General features: G+C 37.2%; 1 protein-coding gene, 1 long non-coding RNA gene and 1 pseudogene across 5 annotated transcripts in view; 2 read left to right on the top strand and 1 right to left on the bottom strand.

Moving 5' to 3' along the window:
- CSTPP1 (centriolar satellite-associated tubulin polyglutamylase complex regulator 1) overlaps positions 1-18,826 on the top strand; it is a 202,543-nt gene that overhangs the window by 7,328 nt on the left and 176,389 nt on the right. The window lies entirely within an intron of this gene.
- LOC112663317 (uncharacterized) overlaps positions 3,219-18,826 on the bottom strand; it is an 80,727-nt gene continuing 65,119 nt past the window's right edge. The window contains exon 5 of the long non-coding RNA XR_004806500.2: positions 3,219-3,627. This is a non-coding gene — a long non-coding RNA (uncharacterized LOC112663317). The remainder of the gene's footprint in view (positions 3,628-18,826) is intronic.
- On the top strand, positions 12,699-16,689 carry LOC125752995 (40S ribosomal protein SA-like; annotated as a pseudogene).

The following is an 18,826-nucleotide window of genomic DNA, read 5'->3' as shown; positions in this document are numbered from 1 at the left end:
TATTTTTTTGTATTTGCTGATATCATAGCACATGGTATTTACTTGTCTTACTGCCAGACACTTATTATTTATCTGTTTGCCTTTGGATGAATCCTGATGAGAAAACTTATTTTTGTTTTAGTATAATTAGTGAATCTTCCAAACCCAACCATATGCTAGGAGACATTGCTATTTACCATAAGTTAGCAGAAATACTCTTAGGACTTTAAAGTGGTTGGGTAGCTGCAGAAAAGAAATGAAATAAAATATTATAGATGTTACACTGACTTCCTGAATCTTTGGAAACTAGATTTATAATATATAACACTGGTCACTTTAAAATAATAATGAACGTATTTTACAGATCATTTCTTCTTCCCCCAATTCTCCTTCTTTCCCTTTCTTCCTAATTGTTCCTTCTTTCCTAAATACCCTCTCTCTGTATAGCCAGACATGAATGTAAAGTGTTCCTCCTGGGAAACTTAATGCCATATATAGGTGATGGGACATATTCGTGAAAGACAATAACACAAAGTGACAGTGTAGTAAGTGATGTTTTAGAGTGGGGGAATCAGATGTGTGCAGCTGTGTTGGTGGTTTCCCAGTTTGGTTGGCATCTTCTCAGTCATGGCAGGGCAGCAGTTCCCTAGGCGGCCCAGTTCTGGGAGTTGTTCCTGGAAGTTCAGCCTAGACTCTGTAAGCTATTTAATAAATATAATAAATATATTTTTTTTGGGGGGGAAAAGAGCAAATGATATTTGCACTGGGGGGAAAAAAAAAAGCAAGTGAATTCTAAGGCATGTTGTTCCCAATCCCCATCCACCCCCATTTCTCCAAGGTAACTAAGTTGCAGGTGATTTCTGTGTTATTCTAGGGTTTTTATTTTTTTATTTTTTATTTTTATTTTTATTTTTTTTTTAATTAATTTATTTATTTATGATAGTCACAGAGAGAGAGAGAGAGGCAGAGACACAGGCAGAGGGAGAAGCAGGCTCCATGCACCGGGAGCCTGATGTGGGATTCGATCCCGGGTCTCCAGGATCGCGCCCTGGGCCAAAGGCAGGCGCCAAACCGCTGCGCCACCCAGGGATCCCTATTCTAGGGTTTTTAAATGGTTCTGTAAATTTGTGACCTCATCATTTATGTATTTAAGTAATATTAAAATCTTTCCTCCAGCTGCTGTCCAAAAGTTGGGCATCACTTTTATTTAAACAAATACCATGTTTGCTTAATGAGTAATATTAGGAGACTGAGTCAGTAAAGTTTTAATAAGTAATAATAGTAGATCAGAAGAGATAAATGATCCATTAGCTTATCTCTAGTTCATCATCCTGTTCATATCCTTCTTAGCACTTATCACAGTTACCTATTTGTGTACTTGGTTATTGTCTGTTTCTTACTAGAATGTAAGCCGTGAGGGCAGGCCTATTCTCTCAGCATTTCCAAAATCTAGCATAGTGCTCAAATTAGGTGCTTAATTGTTAAATGAATGGTTTGCTTTAAATTGCAGAATAATTTTTTTCTTAAGAAGGGAGTGAAAAATCCAGTTCAACAAATAGTTATTGAATTCCTACTATGGAGAGACACTAGACCTTTTTTTCCCTCCTTCCATGAATGAAAAAAAAAGGATGACTAATTAAAATTTGCCCCGGATCATTCTAGTTTTAAACTCTATACTGAAGGATAATTTCCTGGTTGATGCCATAGTTTATCTGCTTTTTTGGTTATATAACAGTAAGATTTAACCCATTTTGAAAAAATGGTATTTTAAGAAGGAAAGACATTTTATATACTTTGGGGGCATCTCCAGGAGATCCCATCCTATAGTTGAGTAGAGAATATGCTTTGATTAAGACTGGAATTACCCTTGCAAACTAATCTCAGGGTTCTCTGCATTGGGATTGCCCTTGCACCACTTCCCCAGGGGCCTTAGGAAATAGCTCATTCTATGATTGGAATTTCAAGTCAAAACACATTTATCTGAGTAGAATTTTAATGATTTATCAAAGAGAGGAGGGATTTTCCCAAACACATCTGAACTTACCAAATTACTGATCCCATTAGCTATGTTTTCTCTTAAGCACCTTTCTTTGAACAAAGCAATTACTGCTGAAATCATCAAATGTATTTTTCATAAAAGCTTTTGACTAAGTTTTGTTTGATTAGCAGGAACCCGGTAAAAGTAAATATTGTTTGAGAAGGCACTTTCAGAGCCCTTTCTTTTTCTTCATTGAATTAGCTTTTTAAAAGCGCTATTCTTTGGAGAGTAAGAGCCTTTTTCCAGCTGTCCTATTGTGTAGCTCAAGGTCTTGTTAATACTATTATCTGGCCCTGAGATTACAGGTAATTGTGATAAAACACAAGCTTCAGTTTCTGTAATCTCAGACAGAAATCTGTTTGTGCCCAGACCTTCACATCAGGTGTTTGCTAAATTCAGACTTCTCTCACCTGGGATAGCCCCACTGGCCCCCCCGTAAACAGAGGTATCTGGCAGGGACAGGGCTGCCTTAGGGCCATTGCCTTTTTTTTTTTTTTTTTTTTTAATTGTGGTAGAACACCTCCTGTGGCCAACTTATATACAACATGTGCTGAATAGGAAAATTACATATTTTAAAATAGTCATGTTTGAAACAAGAACACTTTTGAATGTGAAATGTACTAAAGGCCACATGTCTTTGGCTTTGCTTGTCAAATGGAGAGGCTGCCAGAACCACTCAGCTCCATGGTTCTCATGCCCCAAAGTCCTGCAAATTGACACGTAAGTAGACAACACACAAAGAAGCTCAGCCCATGAGAAAGTGAATTTGGGCGCTTGGGCTGGCCTCCTTTCTCTCTATGTGGAGTTTTTTCCAGCTTCACTTCTTCTGTCCCATCGTAGTTTCTCAGAAAGGAGAGATTAAATGTGTCTGGAATTTCAGCATGTTAACTGCACAGGCAACATGAGGCTAGCACTCAGGCCACTGTTCAGCCTGTCATATGGAAGGAATTGCCTTTCAGGGGAGATTATAATTGTGTATGTAGCCACACAAATGCACATTCTGCCTGGAGGAAAATGCACAGAAGAGGAGGCCTCATGCTGCCACTCAGGTCTCTTTGTAGAGGGCTGCATAAGAAGCCCTCACATGGTGGAGTCAACTCTTTTGGGCTTAATGAGTCATCTTTTTGTGTAATGCCTACTTCAAAAAAAAGAAGAAGAAGAATAAAAAAAAGAAGAAGAAGAAGAAGAAGAAGAAATGCACTTTTCCCAAAGCAAGTTGCTTTTATTGACCCTGCAGCTCTGTTGAAGAGTTTTGTACATTCCTGATGACATCATTTACAATGCTAGTGCACAGACAGTAAACAAAAAATAATTTAGCTTTCAGGCATTTAGACAAACCTTAAATAGTTCAATTTAGAGAAATGATAATAAGCTTTATAAACAGTGCACACATGAGCTTAAACAATAAGCATGACCCCAATCCTTTTTGGAATGTGATGTGCTGAAAGATGGCTATAGAGAAAACTAGAAGCTTGACACTTTTGAATTATGTGCAGTTCAAACCTGAGTCGTGGTCTAGTGTCAATCTGAAGCCATATGTCTAGTTAGTGGATAAAATGCAGGCTACCATGTGGGTAAGTCATCAAACTCCTTGAGCCATAGCATTTTACCTATAAGAAAGGAAAAGGTAATATTACCACCTACCTCACAGGAATGTTAGAAGATTGAGAAGATAAACATGTGGGGCTCTTTATAAGGAAGGTATTTTGTAAATCGAAAATATTTTTGTAAATCGCTATTATTATTCTCCTTGATCAAATTTCCCCAACAAATGGAGTTGATAAAACCTACCTCACAAGGGGCTGAGAGGATAAATTAATTAATATGTATCAAGTATCTTAAACTTTTAAGAAGACCTAAAATCATCTTTTTTGATAGTCTCTAAGCCATCAAACCTGATATTTAGATGCATGGTTAACTTACAGAAGTCTTATGTGTGCAATCTTCTGCCTTTTCTTCAAGGGTTGGCATGATACAGAATCGTAAATATGTAGGTAGAAGAAAATAGGTTAGGTCTTCAGGGAGAATGGTCCTGCCGTTTTTCTCGTCAAGGTTATGCCTATGAATAGCCTATGGAGTCTTGCTAATCTTTGCTGCCATGTCTGGACATAGGGACTGTTTTGACCTTTGCTTTTCCAGTAAATATTTGGTTTTGATTTTATATTTCTAAAGGAGAAACATACTTACAAGGAAAAGAAGTGGTTGATTTGTCTCACATTGTGAACTTTTTCTTATCATATTTCCTAGTAGTTAAGGGAAAATAATTACTGTTGAAGGACCTGACATCAAGCTCCCCAAGTGGAAAGTTTTTAAATTTAAACTCAGCCAAGTAATAAAAACAGCTTTGATTGTTAGGTTTAGAAAAGGGACACCAAAAAAGAATTTATATATTTTTTTAAAGATTTATTTCTTTATTTGAGAGAGAGAGTGAGAGAGCGTGCACAAGCAAGAACGGGGTGGGGGGCAGAGGGAGAGAGAAAGCGACTATCCTGAGTGTGGCTCCTGATGTGGGGCTTGACCCCATGACCCTGAGATCAGACCTGAGCTGAAACCAAGAGTTAGATGCTTAACCAGCTGTGTCACTCAGGCACCCCAAGAATTTTTATTTTTATTTTTTATTTTATTATTATTTTTTTAATTTTTATTTATTTATGATAGTCACAGAGAGAGAAAGAGAGAGAGGCAGAGACATAGGCAGAGGGAGAAGCAGGCTCCATGCACCGGGAGCCCGATGTGGGATTCGATCCCGGATCTCCAGGATCAAGCCCTGGGCCAAAGGCAGGCGCCAAACCGCTGCGCCACCCAGGGATCCCGAATTTTTATTTTTTAATGACAAAGTTATCATTGACATCTCTTCTTCTGTTGTTGGTATTTTCATAAGATTTGAGACCCATGGTTTCCTAGGATGCCTCGGTTGTGGCCATTTCCAGCCAATGAAAAGGCTAAGGGGAAGGAAGGACTCCAGGGTAAACACCTCTTATGCAAGTAAGGCAGAAGTTACAAACACACCTTGTGCTCACATTTCATAGGTGAGAAATTAATATAAGGCTCCTGCTAATTGCAAAGGACCCTGGGAATTGAAGTTCAGCCAGACAATCATGTGCAAAAAGAATGGGAGCACACATTTTGGGGGATGCAAACAATAAACTGGCATACCGTGTTTATAGTGGAGATATCTCTCCCACTGAAAGTGAGGTGTATTGTTGATAGCTAATTACCCTTATTTATAGGTGAAGCATGGATGTACTGGAGAGTGTTTAACTTCTTCTCCCCTGTCTACCTTTCAAAATCAAAGTACAGAGGTGTTTTATCCCTATCTCTGTTGTCTACTCATTTTTTTCTTTCTTAACTCTGTGTCTCCCGTCATTTCTCTTAGATCACCTCTCTTTCCTTTGTAAACATTTCTAAGTAATCAGAATAGCCCCTTTCTACCCTTTAGTGAGCTCATGTAATGTTAGGGTTTTAGTTCTTTATAATTGTGTTGGTTGCTGGGTGTTGATGGTTACTTTGCTGTGAATGGTTTTGTTTTGTTTGGGAGTTAGAGACTCATTGTAGGAACCTAAATGTAGTCTCCAGAGAGCTAGTTTTACAATAAATAAAGATATTGATCTTCCTAAACTTAGAGTAATTGGTAAAAGATTTAGGAGAATGAGGAAAAGGTGGTGCCGCAGAAACTGGAGGTGGAGTGAGTTTCAATATGGAGGGAGTGTTCAGTCATATCAGTTGCTTCAGAGAGGTCAAACAAGATAAGAGCTGCAAAGAAGGTTGTTAGTGGCATTAGGTGAGAAGTTTCATTGGAGTGGTATGGCAGGATGCCAAGATTTTCCTGTATGGAGGAGTAAATGGGAAGGGTGAAGGAGTTGAAACTATAGGTGGGCTTATTTATTTTTCCCCAGAAGTTTGTTTGATTGGTGAAGGAAAAAGTAGAGGGAGTGATAGCAAGAGTAGAGAGAATTTGTTTTTAACTTTTTAGATGAGAGAGACTTGAGTATGAGGGAAAGGGAGGAAAAGGGAGCCATTGTAGAAGGAGAGATGGAAGATCCAGGAGAAGGAAAGGATGATTAACTGAATTATGATTATTAACTGAATATGTTTTCAGAAGAGGTAGAAAGGAATTCTGGGGTTAAGGGCAGAGGTGTAAGGTTATTTTGGAGGTGGGAACAGGGCCACATTTATCCATTAGACATTATTGGTATTGTGTCTAATCTATAAACTGTTTTGAGATCTTTGAAAATATTTGAGTCCTAAAAAAGTTTATTGATCTTCAAATGGATAAATATTTAATTATGTATTTATAAAACATGATGTCATTACTATAATTAGTATAGACAAACATTTTATTATATTTGAAACCAATTTATAGGTAACATTTTTCTCAATTAGCAGATATTACCAGTTGAGGCAGGGAATGGTCTTGAGACCATTGAGATGGTCTTAAAATGACTCTCCAAAGATTATTCAGCAATTAAAAAAAAGGAAATTCTGTCATTTGCAACAATATGGATGGATCTTGAGGGCATTATGCTAAAATATGGCAGACAGAGAAAGGCAAATACCATTATGATCTCACTAATATGTGGTATCTAAAAATAAACTAGACTCAGTTTATTTTTAACTGAGGAGGGTGGTGAGTGAAATGATGAAGTTGGGAGAAAAGTACAAACTTCCAGTTACATAGTAAGTACTCCTGGGGCTATAATGCACAACATGGTGACTATAGTTAATAATACTGTATTGTATATCTAAAAGTTGCTGAGAGAGCTTAAAAGTTGTCATCACAAGAAAAAATTGTCATGGGATGTCTGGGTGGCTCAGGGGTTTGCCACTTGCCTTTGGCTCAGGGTATGATCCTGGAGTGCCGGGATTGAATCCTGTGTCGGGCTCCCTGAGGTAAGCCTGCTTCTCCCTCTGCCTGTGTATCTGCCTCTCTCTCTCTTTAGGTCTCTCATGAATAAATAAATAAAATCTAAAAAAAAGAAAAAATTGTCATTATGTGTGGTGATGTGTGTTAACTAGATTTATTGTGGTGATTATTTCATAATGTATACAAATGTCGAATGATTATGCTGTACACCTAAAACTAATATGTTACGTGTTACTTATTATCTCAAAAAAAAAAAAAAGGAAGAAAACTCTGACTCTACAAAGAATAAATATATTTGACCAACAGAGATGAAAAGTAAGGAAGGTGAAGAATTAAGCTTAGAAATACAGCTGAAAGTTGATATTTTTTGCCTCACCACCTCCTCTTTGTCTTTGAAGTCAGATTTTCAGGGTTTTGTTCTTAGAGTTAGAGAAACAGAAGTAAGATGTAGGAGAGCAAAGACAGTTTGTATTTTTTTTGCTGTGGGAAAAAAGAAAGGCACAAATACAAGAAATCTGACAGCATTAAGACATTTGAAGTAAGGACACATAAATTGATCTATTGGGGAAAAAAGAAGCAACAAAGAACATTAACAGGAATAAAGTTGGCTTTGTAAATTGGTGGAAGAAAAAATACAAAAGTATTACAAAGTAATAATTAGATGAAACAAATGAAAAACTATTTTAGGAAAAAACTGTTAAGGAAACAATATGTTACAAATAATGGGCAAGGAGAGGGCAGATCCGAGGAGTACATATTTTTTAAAATTTAATGTGTTTTTGGGATCCCTGGGTGGCGCAGTGGTTTAGCGCCTGCCTTTGGCCCAGGGTGCGATCCTGGAGACCCGGGATCGAATCCCACATTGGGCTCCCAGTGCATGGAGCTTGCTTCTCCCTCTGCCTATGTCTCTGCCTCTCTCTCTCTCTCTCACTGTGTGACTATCATAAATAAATAAAAATTTAGAAAAAAAAATTTAATGTGTTTTTTTATTAGCTACAGAATTTTATTGGTAAAATAGATCTAAAGAGTTTTAACAAAACACAGTACCAAAACTTCTCACCTCTAAGCCCCACTCCTTGGAAGAGACTACTTCGAATTTTTTTCACCATTTCTTTTGCCTTTTTTTTTTCTGTATATTTTAATTTTTATTTATTTTTAAATTTTTATTATTTTAAAAATATTTTATTTATTCATGAGAGACTCCCAGAGAGAGAGAGAGGCAGAGACACAGGCAGAGGGAGAAGCAGGTTCCATGCAGGAAGCCCGATGTGGGACTTGATCTCAGGACTCCGGGATCAAACCCAGAGCCAAAGGCAGACGCTCAACTGCTGAGCTATCCAGGCATCCCTTTCCTGTATATTTTTAAATAGCAGGCTTAAGCTGTTCTTGATTTTTCAGTTTTAGATATGATCTAATGACTTCCTGTGATGGATTCAGTGCTTTTATATCCCCTAAAATTCCCTTTTCTCCTAGCCTTCTAATAAAGTTATGATTTTTTGGTCAAGCCAATATTCAGTGTCTATAATGACTATGGAAATGGTATGTATGCATATATATATATATATATAGAGAGAGAGAGAGAGAGAGAGAATGAGAGAGAAAGATTGGAAGAGTTTGTGGGTTTTTTTGTGTAGCCTTTTTTTCTTTTTTCCTGGAGTCAATAATTGCTTTGTCTTTTATTTAGTTGGTTTTCCATAAATTTGTCTCTAATTTATCCCTAAACTCCAACCAAAAGATCAGTCTTCTCCCTGCTTATGTAGACAATCAGGTGTTTTCTACGTTTCAATTTATTTTCTTTTTTTTTTTTTTTTCAATTTATTTTCTTCAAGAGAACTCTCCTGGGGCACTCATTCACCTAAGTAGCCTCCTACTCCAATCTGGCCTGGTTGCTTTCTAAATCCTCTATCCTTATCATGTATATTACTTGTCTCTTTCAAGTCATATTCCATATTTCCTGAAGCCTGTGTTTTCCTTTTTCCTTATGTACTCCTTTGGTTAGGTAGCATCCTCCAGTATCTTTCTGAGAAGGGTGCATACAAAATAAGATTTGAGGGATCTTTGTCTATGAAACTGTCTTTATATTACCCTTGCATTTGGTGGATAGTTTGTGTGGGTATAAGATTCTGTGTTGGAGATAATTTTTCCTTAGAATTTTCAAAGCATTTCTACCTTTATAGCTTTTTATAATGCCATTTTGATTTGTGATATTTCATAAAGATGTCTATTGGTATAGAGCTTTTCTCACTCATTGTCTTGAGACCCTTTTATTTTTTTATTTTCTTGAGACCCTTTTAATGTGGAAATTCATAGCTTTCAGTTCTAAGAAGTTTTATTGAATTATGTATTTGATATTTTCTCATGTCTGTCTCTGGAACTATTGTTCCTCAGGCATTAGACTCATGCTCTAATTTTCCTATTGTTCTCTCTTCTTTTCCATATTCTTTTGGTTGTACCTTCTGTGAATATTTTTGACTTTTCCAATCCTGTTGAATTCTAAAAATATCTACAATTATATTTTACATTTCTTTACTTATTTTTTGTTTTCTGAATTCATGCATATAACATTTTATCTTGTCTTCCTATTAATTGTAGGTTTTTAAATTTTTTGTTTTGTTTTGTTTTGCTTGCATCTATGTCCCCTGAATTTTTCTTTTCTTTCTGAGTTTATTTTTTTATTTGTTATTATTTTTTAAAGATTTATTTATTATTATTATTTTTTAAAGATTTTATTTATTCATGAGAGATAGAGAGGCAGAGACACAGGCAGAGGGAGAAGCAGGCTCCAAGCAGGGAACCTGACGTGGGACTTGATCCCGGGTCTCCAGGATTGCACCCTGGGCTGAAGGCAGGCACTGAACCGCTGAGCCACCCAGGGATCCCCCGAGTTTTTTTTTTAAGAGGGAGAGGTTGGTGGGTGCAGAGGAAGAGAGAGAATCTTAAGCAGGCCCCACACCTATTGTGGAGCCCAACATGAGGCTTGATCTCACAACCCTGGCTCCACCAACTGAGCCAGCCAGGTGCCTCTAACCACAAGGATATTTAAAAATTAAATTCCTCTACAACTGAGTCAGATGATACATTTGGAATATAACAAGATATTTTTTTAAACCTTAGCACAGTTAAAAGCTATAGACATATATAAAGCAATGCTTAGAAGAATTATTGTTGCTATAAAAAAAGAAAAGTCAACACTTAAAGAATTTAGAAAGGGAACAAAGTAACAAACTGAAGAAAAGAAAAATTAGAACTAAATAATAAAAATAGAAATAAGCAAACAAATTTACTGGTGATTTTGAACTTTCAGAAACAATTTATAAGTTACAAGGTTTGTTATTTGTTTTTTAAGATTTTATTTATTTATTCATGAGAGACACACAGAGAGAGAGAGAGGCAGAGACACAGGCAGAAGGAGAAGCAGGCTCCATGCAGGGATCCTGATGTGGGACTCGATCCCGGGTCTCCAGGGCCCTGGGCGGAAGGCGGCGCTAAACCGCTGAGCCACCCAAGTTGCCCACAAGGTTTGTTATTAACCGAGAAAAAATAAGTATGATCTTTCTGTCAGTTTATTTTTTTTAAAAATATTTTACTTATTTATTCATGAGAGACACAGAGAGGCAGAGACATAGGCAGAGGGAGAAGCAGGCTTCCCGTGGAAACCCCAGGATCACGCCTGGCCCGAAAGCAGATACTCAACTGTTAAGCCACCCAGGCATCCCTGTGAAGACACTGTTAAAGGCAGTTCTGTTGAAGATCCAGAAGAGAGACCTGGAGAGATAGCCCCCATCTTCTTAGAGAATGCATAGTCATGAAGAGAATGTTGGATAGTAAATAGGAAATATTGACAAATATGAATGGTAAAAGGCAATTCTGATAAAGTCTCAGATGAAAATGAGAAATACATTTTGAAAACTAGAGGCAGGGGGATCCTTGTTTAAAGTGGCCAAGAATCGCGGTGCCTGGGTGGCTGTTGGTTAAATGTCTGGCTTTTGATTTCAGCTCAGGTCTTGATTTCAGGGTCATGAGTCCAAGCCCCATACTGGATGTGGGCCCTACTTAAAAAAAAAAAAAAAGAAGATATGGTGCACACACACACACACACACACATGCACACAAACACACACACATGGAATATTATTCAGCCATAAAAAAGGATGAAATATTGCCATTTGTGATGACATGGATGGAGCTAGAGAGTATAATGCTAACCAGAATAAGCAGAAAAAGACAAATACCATATGATTGCACTGATATGTGGAATTTAAGAAACAAAACAAACAAGCAGAGGGAAAAATAAGTGAGAGGGAGAGAAAGAAATCAAGAAACAGGTTCTTAATTATAGAGAACAAATGGATTGTACCAGAGGAGAGGAGAGTAGGTGGTTGTGTTAAATAGGTGATGGGATTAAGGAATGCATTTGTCTTGATGAGCACAGAGTGATGTATGGAGTGTTGAATTACCATATTGTACACCTGAAACTAAAATAACACTGTAGTTAACTAAGTGGAATTAAAATAAAAACTTTTAAAAAGCCCTCCAAGTAAAAAATTAAAAAACAACAGAATTTCCCTAATGACTAATGATGTTGAGCATTTTTTCATGTATTTTTGTTATCTGTGTATGATGATGTATCTATTAAAATCTTTTGCCCTTTTTTGTTAGTAGCTTGTATTGTTGATATTAACATTTCATTTTATATTCTGAATATGTTTTTTGTTATATATATGATTTCCAGTTATTTTCTCTCAGACTGCCTTGTATTTGTGTCTTTTGAAAGCACATATTTTTAATTTTGATAAAGTCAGATTTATAATTTTTTTCTTTAATAGCTTTAAGCTTTTTATGCCTATTTGGGCCATTTTTTTGCCTAACTAAAGGTCACTAAGATTATTTCCTATGTTGTCTCTTACAAGTTAGTTTTAACTCTTATATTTAGGTCTCTGGCTTTTGAGTTGATTTTTTTTTTTTTTTTTTTTTTTATGGTGTGAAGTAAGGGTTTTTCTTTTTGTTTTGTTTTGTTTTGTTTTGCCTATAAATATCTAGTTGTTCCAGTACTGTTTATTGAAAAGACTATGTTTTGTCTATTGAATTACCTTGTCTTTGTTGAAAATGAATTGGCCATATTTGTGTGTGTGTATGTATTTCTAGATGCTCTCTTCTATTTCATCACTATATATATTTATCTTTATGTTAATACCGTACTGTCTTAGTTACTGTCTTTATCTTTTTTTTTTTTTTTTAAGATTCTATTTATTTATTCATGAGAGACACACACAGTGAGAGAGAGAAAGGCAGAGACACAGGCAGAGGGAGAAGCAGGCTCCATGCAGGATCACACCCTGGGCCGGGGGCAGGAGCTAAACTGCTGAGCCACCTAGGGATCCCCAATTACTGTCTGTATCACTAGTCTTGAGAAATCAGATAGAAGTCCTCCAGTTTTGCTGTTCTTGTTCAAAATTGTTTTAATGCTTTGATATTTCTTTTTTAAAAAAATATTTTATTAATTTATTCATGAGAGACACAGAGAGCAAAGCAGAGACATAGGCAGAGGGAGAAGAAGGCTCCTTGCAGGGAGCCTGATTGGGGACTCGATCCTAGGACCCCAGGATCACAACCTGAGCCAAAGGCAGATGCTCAACCAGTGAGCCACCCAGTTGCCCCTGCTTTGATATTTCTTAATGGCTATATCAGCTTGGGCAAATTACTTGTCCTCTCTATGCTCAGCTTCCCAATTTGTTTTTGTTTTTATTTTTTATAAGCTTCCCAATTTGTAAACTGAATAGTAATAAGACTATTATTAGCTTTCCACACTACCCTGGGAAGGGTCCATACAGCATTGTTCTGTGTTTCCATTGTAACTTAAAGGGAAATTTTAACAATGTCCGGAGCCCTTGATGTTCTGCAAATGAAGGAGGAGGATGTCCTCAAATTCCTTGCAGCAGGAACCCACTTAGGTGGCACCAACCTTGATTTCCAAATGGAACAGTACATCTATAAAAGGAAAAGTGATGGTATCTGCATCATAAATCTGAAGAGAACCTGGGAGAAGCTTCTGTTGGCAGCTCGTGCCATTGTTGCCATTGAAAACCCAGCTGATGTCAGTGTCATATCCAGGAATACTAGCCACTGAGCTGTGCTGAAATTTGCTGCTGCTACTGGAGCCACTCCTATTGCTGGCCACTTTACTCCTGGAACCTTCACTAACCAGATCTAGGCAGCCTTCTGAGACCCAAGGCTTCTGGTGGTTACTGATCCCAGGGCTGACCACCAGCCTCTCACAGAGGCATCTTATGTTAACCTGCCTACCATTGCTCTGTGTAACACAGACTCTCCTCTGTGCTACGTGGACACTGTCATCCCTTAGCAACGACAAGGAAGCTCACTCAGTGGGTCTGATGTGGTGGATGCTAGCCCGGGAAGTCCTGTGCATGTGTGGCTCACCGTTTCCCGTGAGCACCCATCGGAAGTCATGCCAGATCTCTACTTCTACAGAGATCCTGAAGAGATTGAAAAGGAAGAACAGGTTGCTGCTGAAAAGGTTGTGACTAAGGAGGAATTTCAGGGTGAATGGATGACTCCAGCTCCTGAGTTCACTATTCAGGAACTACTACTCCAGCTACTCAGCCTGAAGTTGCAGACTGGTCTGAAGGCATGCAGGTGCCCTCTGTGCCTATTTAGCAGTTCCCTATTGAAGACTGGAACGCTCAGCCAGCCACTGAAGATTGGTCTGCCGCTCCCACTGCTCAGGCCACTGAATGGGTAGGAACAACCACTGAGTGGTCTTAAGCTGCTCTTCCACAGAAAACAGAACAAAACAAAAAGACTATTATGAAGGTTTTTTGTTTTGTTTTGTTTTTGTTTTTGTTTTTAGAGAGAGAGTTGGGGAGGGGGGAGAAGGAGAGGGAAAGAGAGAATCTTAAGTAGACTTCATGCCCAGGCAGAGCCTGATACAGGGCTCAATGTCATGACCCTGAGATCATGACCTGAGCCAGAATCAAGAGTTGGAAACTTAACAGACTGAGCCACCCAGGTACCCCAAGACTGTTATGAAGATTAAATGAATAAAACTCATAGCATTGTTCCTGGCACATAGAAAGAGCTCCAAAAATATTAGCTAATATTATTTTTTTATTTCAGTTAAAGGGGCAATAGTGTGTTGATTGATCATAAAACCTGGCAAAAATAATCCTAAAAGAGGAAACTATAAACTATTTAAAGATATGAACAAAAGTGTGAAAGATCCTTAATAGATTTCTAGCAAATAATGTGACATATGTCTACCCCAGAAATGCAATATTAGTCTAATTTCTAAAATATTTATTAAATATAATAACTGGATATACCCTTAACAGCATATTAATAGATACTAAGACTCAAAATAATCTAGCTTTTTGAAGTTTCTAATCTTGATAAACTCCAAAAAAACCCTAAAAATAGAGTATTTCTAACTTCTGTTATTTATTTGAAACTATGAGAAAAATTAAATTCATTTTTCTTGAAAATAAGAACAAAACAAAGATGCCTCCTAGAACCACTGATATTTATTTATTTAGTAAGCTCTATGCCCAATGTGGGACCTGAACTCACGACCCTGAGATCAAGAGTTGCATGCTCTACCGACTGAGCTAACCCGGCACACCAAACCACTATTACTTTACAGTATTGGATATTAAGACTTGAACATTTTTTTTAAAGATGAATATAGGACCACAAATTATATATGGTCAAAGTTTTTTCTTACGCTTGTGGGAGTGTAAATGGGTATATTTTGGAAAACTGTTTGGCAGTCTGTGCTAAAACTGAACATACTCATACCCTATGACTCGGTCATTTATTCCTAGGCACAGAACCAACTGAAATGCAGACATATGTTTACTAAATACTCATACTAGAATACTCATAGTGACGCCATTCATAATAGGCCCAAACTGGAAACTTAAAAAATACTGTCAACAAGGAAATTAATAAATAAATCATAGTATATTCAACAGTGGGCTATTATGCTGCAATGAGAATTAATGAACAACTACTCACAGCTCCCTGTCCCTCTGCCTGCCACTGCACCTGCTTCTGTGCACATGCTCTCTCCCTCAAATAAATAAAATCAGAAGAAGGAAAGGAAGGAAGGAAGGAAGGAAGGAAGGAAGGAAGGAAGGAAGGAAGGAAGGAAAGAAAGAAAGAAAGAAAGAAAGAAAGAAAGAAAGAAAGAAAGAAAGAAAGAAAGAGAAGAAAGAAAAAAGACAGGTGCAAAAGACTGCATACTGTGTGATTTTATATATATCTCAAAAATAGATATCAAAGCACATTTTCTTGTAATTTGTGACAAACTAAGTTTAGCAAATAATGTGAAAAATTTATTAGTTGACAGTTGGAAGGACCGTGGAGGGAATTCATTTAGATTCACACCTCCTACCTTATGGGGTACAATAAATTCTAGTTGAATTAAAATGTTAAAATACTTTTATATCCAGGAGAAAATAATCAAGTATGCTTACCCCTGAGATAATTTTATGACATAAACCAACAATAGATATTTGAGAGCAGATGGATGTGTAGATAAAATATTTTTTTAACTTTTCATAGGATAAATAGCAAGGATAAAAGAGGAGTGACAAGATAGGGAAATTACAATGAATATGGTGACTAAAAGTTAATATACGACATGGAAAGGAAATAAATGGTACAAATTTGTGTTATAGTAACTAAGTCCTTCAGGACAAGTGACCAGAGGAAGTTAACAATTTGTTCACGTGTAAAAGTGAAAAATTAGGGTCAATCTACATACCCATCAATAAGGAAATTGATAGATATCAATTTATTAACCATTAGTAGACATTCCTATGCAGCCATTAAAAAATGAGTTACATTCATTAACAGGGAAAGATATAAGTAAAATTTTAAGTGAAAATATAAGTTATAGAGTACAGTGTGATTACATTTCTGTAAACATGTTATGAACATTTATAAATATATGTACGATCACAGATAGAAAAAGTTCTAGGAGGAAGTATAACAATCTGTTAACAGTGAATACTCTGGGAAATTGAATTCAGAGAGTGCTTACAAGTAAGGATGCCTTACTGTTTTGTGTTCTATTACAGAAGAATGTGTTGCTTTTATAATTAAAAGTCTGTGTAAGAGAAAAGATAACCTAACTAAATATTCAGGTTCACCGATAATTTAAGCTTTGCAAATGACACTGTTGGGTTAATTTAAAATTAAAGCTTTATACTGAGATGTCTGCAAAGAAATTGGTCTCCGTTTCTTGAAGGTAGTACAGTCTTTTTGGAGAGCACTTTGACAGTACATAACAAGAGCTATAAAAATAAGCGTATCTTTTGATGCTAAAGCCCTACTTCTGGAAATATATCCTAAGGAAGTAACTCAAAAAGAAATTGTTCACATAAACATGTTTATAATCACATTATCATTAAGAAAAAACTTGAAATAGGAATCCCTGGGTGGCTCAGCGGTTTGGCGCCTGCCTTTGGCCCAGGGCGCGATCCTGGAGACCCGGAATCGAGTCCTACATTGGGCTCCCAGCATGGAGCCTGCTTCTCCCTCTGCCTGTGTCTCTGCCTCTCTCTCTCTCTCTCTCTGTGTGTGTGTGTTTATTATAAATAAATAAATCTTAAAAGAAAAAAGAAAAAACTTGAAATAATCTAGAAGCAAACTGAAGTAGATTAAAAATAGAATATTATATCACTAAATAATTCCCAAGAAGACTTTATATATATGTGAAAAAGCGCATGAAATAAAATATTTTGGAAAAATGGAACTCCAGTACAAACTGGTGTATACACTAATGAGAAGGGACCACAGAGATATGTAAATCTTTGCTATTTTAAGATAAAGGATTCTGTATTTAACATTTTAAAAAAATATTTATTTATTCATGTGAGACATACAGAGAGAGGCAGAGACACGGGAAGAGGGAGAAGCAGGCTCCATTCAGGGAGCCCGATGTAGGACTTGATCCCAGGACCCCAGGATCATGTCCTGGGCCGAAGGCAGATGCTCAACCACTGAGCCACCCAGGCGCCCTTTAAGTAACATTTTATTTTTTAAATTTTTTTTTTTTTTTTTTACATTTTTATTTATTTATGATAGTCACAGAGAGAGAGAGAGAGAGAGAGGCAGAGACACAGGCAGAGGGAGAAGCAGGCTCCATGTACCGGGAGCCTGACGTGGGATTCGATCCCGGATCTCCAGGATCGCGCCCTGGGCCAAAGGCAGGCGCCAAACCGCTGCGCCACCCAGGGATCCCTAAGTAACATTTTAAAATGCAATAACAGGGTATCCCTGGGTGGCTCAACGGTTTAGCGCCTGCCTTTGGCCCGTGGCGTGGTCCTGGAGTCCTGGGATCGAGTCCCACATCAGGCTCCCTGCATGGGGCCTGCTTTGCCTTCTGCCTGTGTCTCTGCCTCTCTCTCTATCTCTCTCTCTGTCTCTCATGAATAAATAAATCTTTAAAAAATAAAATAAAGTGCAGTAACATATTGGTCTTCTAATTTAAAAAAGGATTAAACTAGATGTCCTAATAAGATTGCTATCAGCTCCATGCTTTTTGTAATCTCAAGAAAATGAAATTGAAAGTAAAGTTTTACTTCTTTTCCTTCTCCCTCTAGTACCATTCAGCTTCTTATCCTCAGCTTAACATTTCCCTTAAACTAGATCCATTAATGAGAAATCATCCATTTCTAGTGGGTCATTTTGTTTTGGAAAGACAAAGTAAAAATTAGGGAAATAGAAGAGAATGCAGCAATTTCATTCTCCATATCCATTTATATTAAAATTGTATACACAAAATGTTTACTTATGCTTAATCAGGCTTTCAGATAGTTCTGGGGAATAAAGTATCATTCTTTCCCATAATCTAATGAAGACATTAATTTGAAGGTCAAATAACTTGCATAAGGCCCCAAGGAGTCATCTGTAGGACAAGGATTAGGAACTAGTTCTTGGGGCACCTGGGTGGCTCAGTTGTTAAGCATCAGATTCTTGGTTTCATCTCAGGTCATGATCTCATGGGTTATGAGATGGAGCCCCACATCAGGCTCCGTGCTCAGCAGGGAATCTGAAGATTCTTTTCCTCTGCCTCTACCCCCACTCATGTGCTTGCTCTCTCTCTCTCTCTCTCTCTCTCTCTCTCTCAATCCTCCCCTGGCCTGTCTAAAATAAATAAATCTGAAAAAAAATTTAAAAAAACAAACTAGGTCTTGTATAATGAGACCCCCTTGCTTGGGCTGTTGAGCCTGGATGCCTTTGTGGCACGGCAATGCAGGTCTGTGATCAATTCACTGCTTAAGAGCTGGACTGAAGGTCAATTCACTTCTCCTTCATGAGCTTGATTATTTGAGCCATTTAATTTTCTGAAATGAGATTTCTCTTTTTTGTTTTATTTTTCCCCCAGGTTTTTAAAACATTTTATTTAAATTCAATTAATTAACATATAATGTATTATTGGTTTCAGAGGCAGAGGTCAGTGATTCATCAGTCTTATATAATACCTAGTGCTCATTACATCACTTGCCCTCCTTAGTGTCCATCATCCAGTTACCTCATGAAAAGAGATTTCTGGAAGCAATTGTAGAAGCATCTTAACACTACCACCAGGTGGAACTGAATAGGATCTGACCTATTTTGTCCAAAGAGAAGTGGTCATTAAAGAGAAGTTCTGCTTCCCCTTTGCTACCTCTTCACGCATTGCCCCTCATTTGTTCACTCTTCTCTCTAATGCAAAATACAGGATCTTAGAAGGAAATGGTGCTGTCATCAGTTCTAAAATTGAACAGAATGTTGTCTCAGTAAGCAGAAAAATTAATTTTAAGAAGTCTTTATATAAATTCTGTGAAATACCAATACATCGATTTGTGGTCTGTTTTACCATCATGTTTGTATCACTTATTTTTAAGATAATGGTGATCTTTTAAACTTTCTAAATTTCT

The sequence above is a fragment of the Canis lupus genome, chromosome 18 (assembly GCF_003254725.2).
Source record: "Canis lupus dingo isolate Sandy chromosome 18, ASM325472v2, whole genome shotgun sequence".
NCBI lineage: Eukaryota > Metazoa > Chordata > Mammalia > Carnivora > Canidae > Canis > Canis lupus.
The sequence above is the reverse complement of the archived record's forward strand: the minus strand, read 5'-3'. Positions and strand labels throughout refer to the sequence as shown.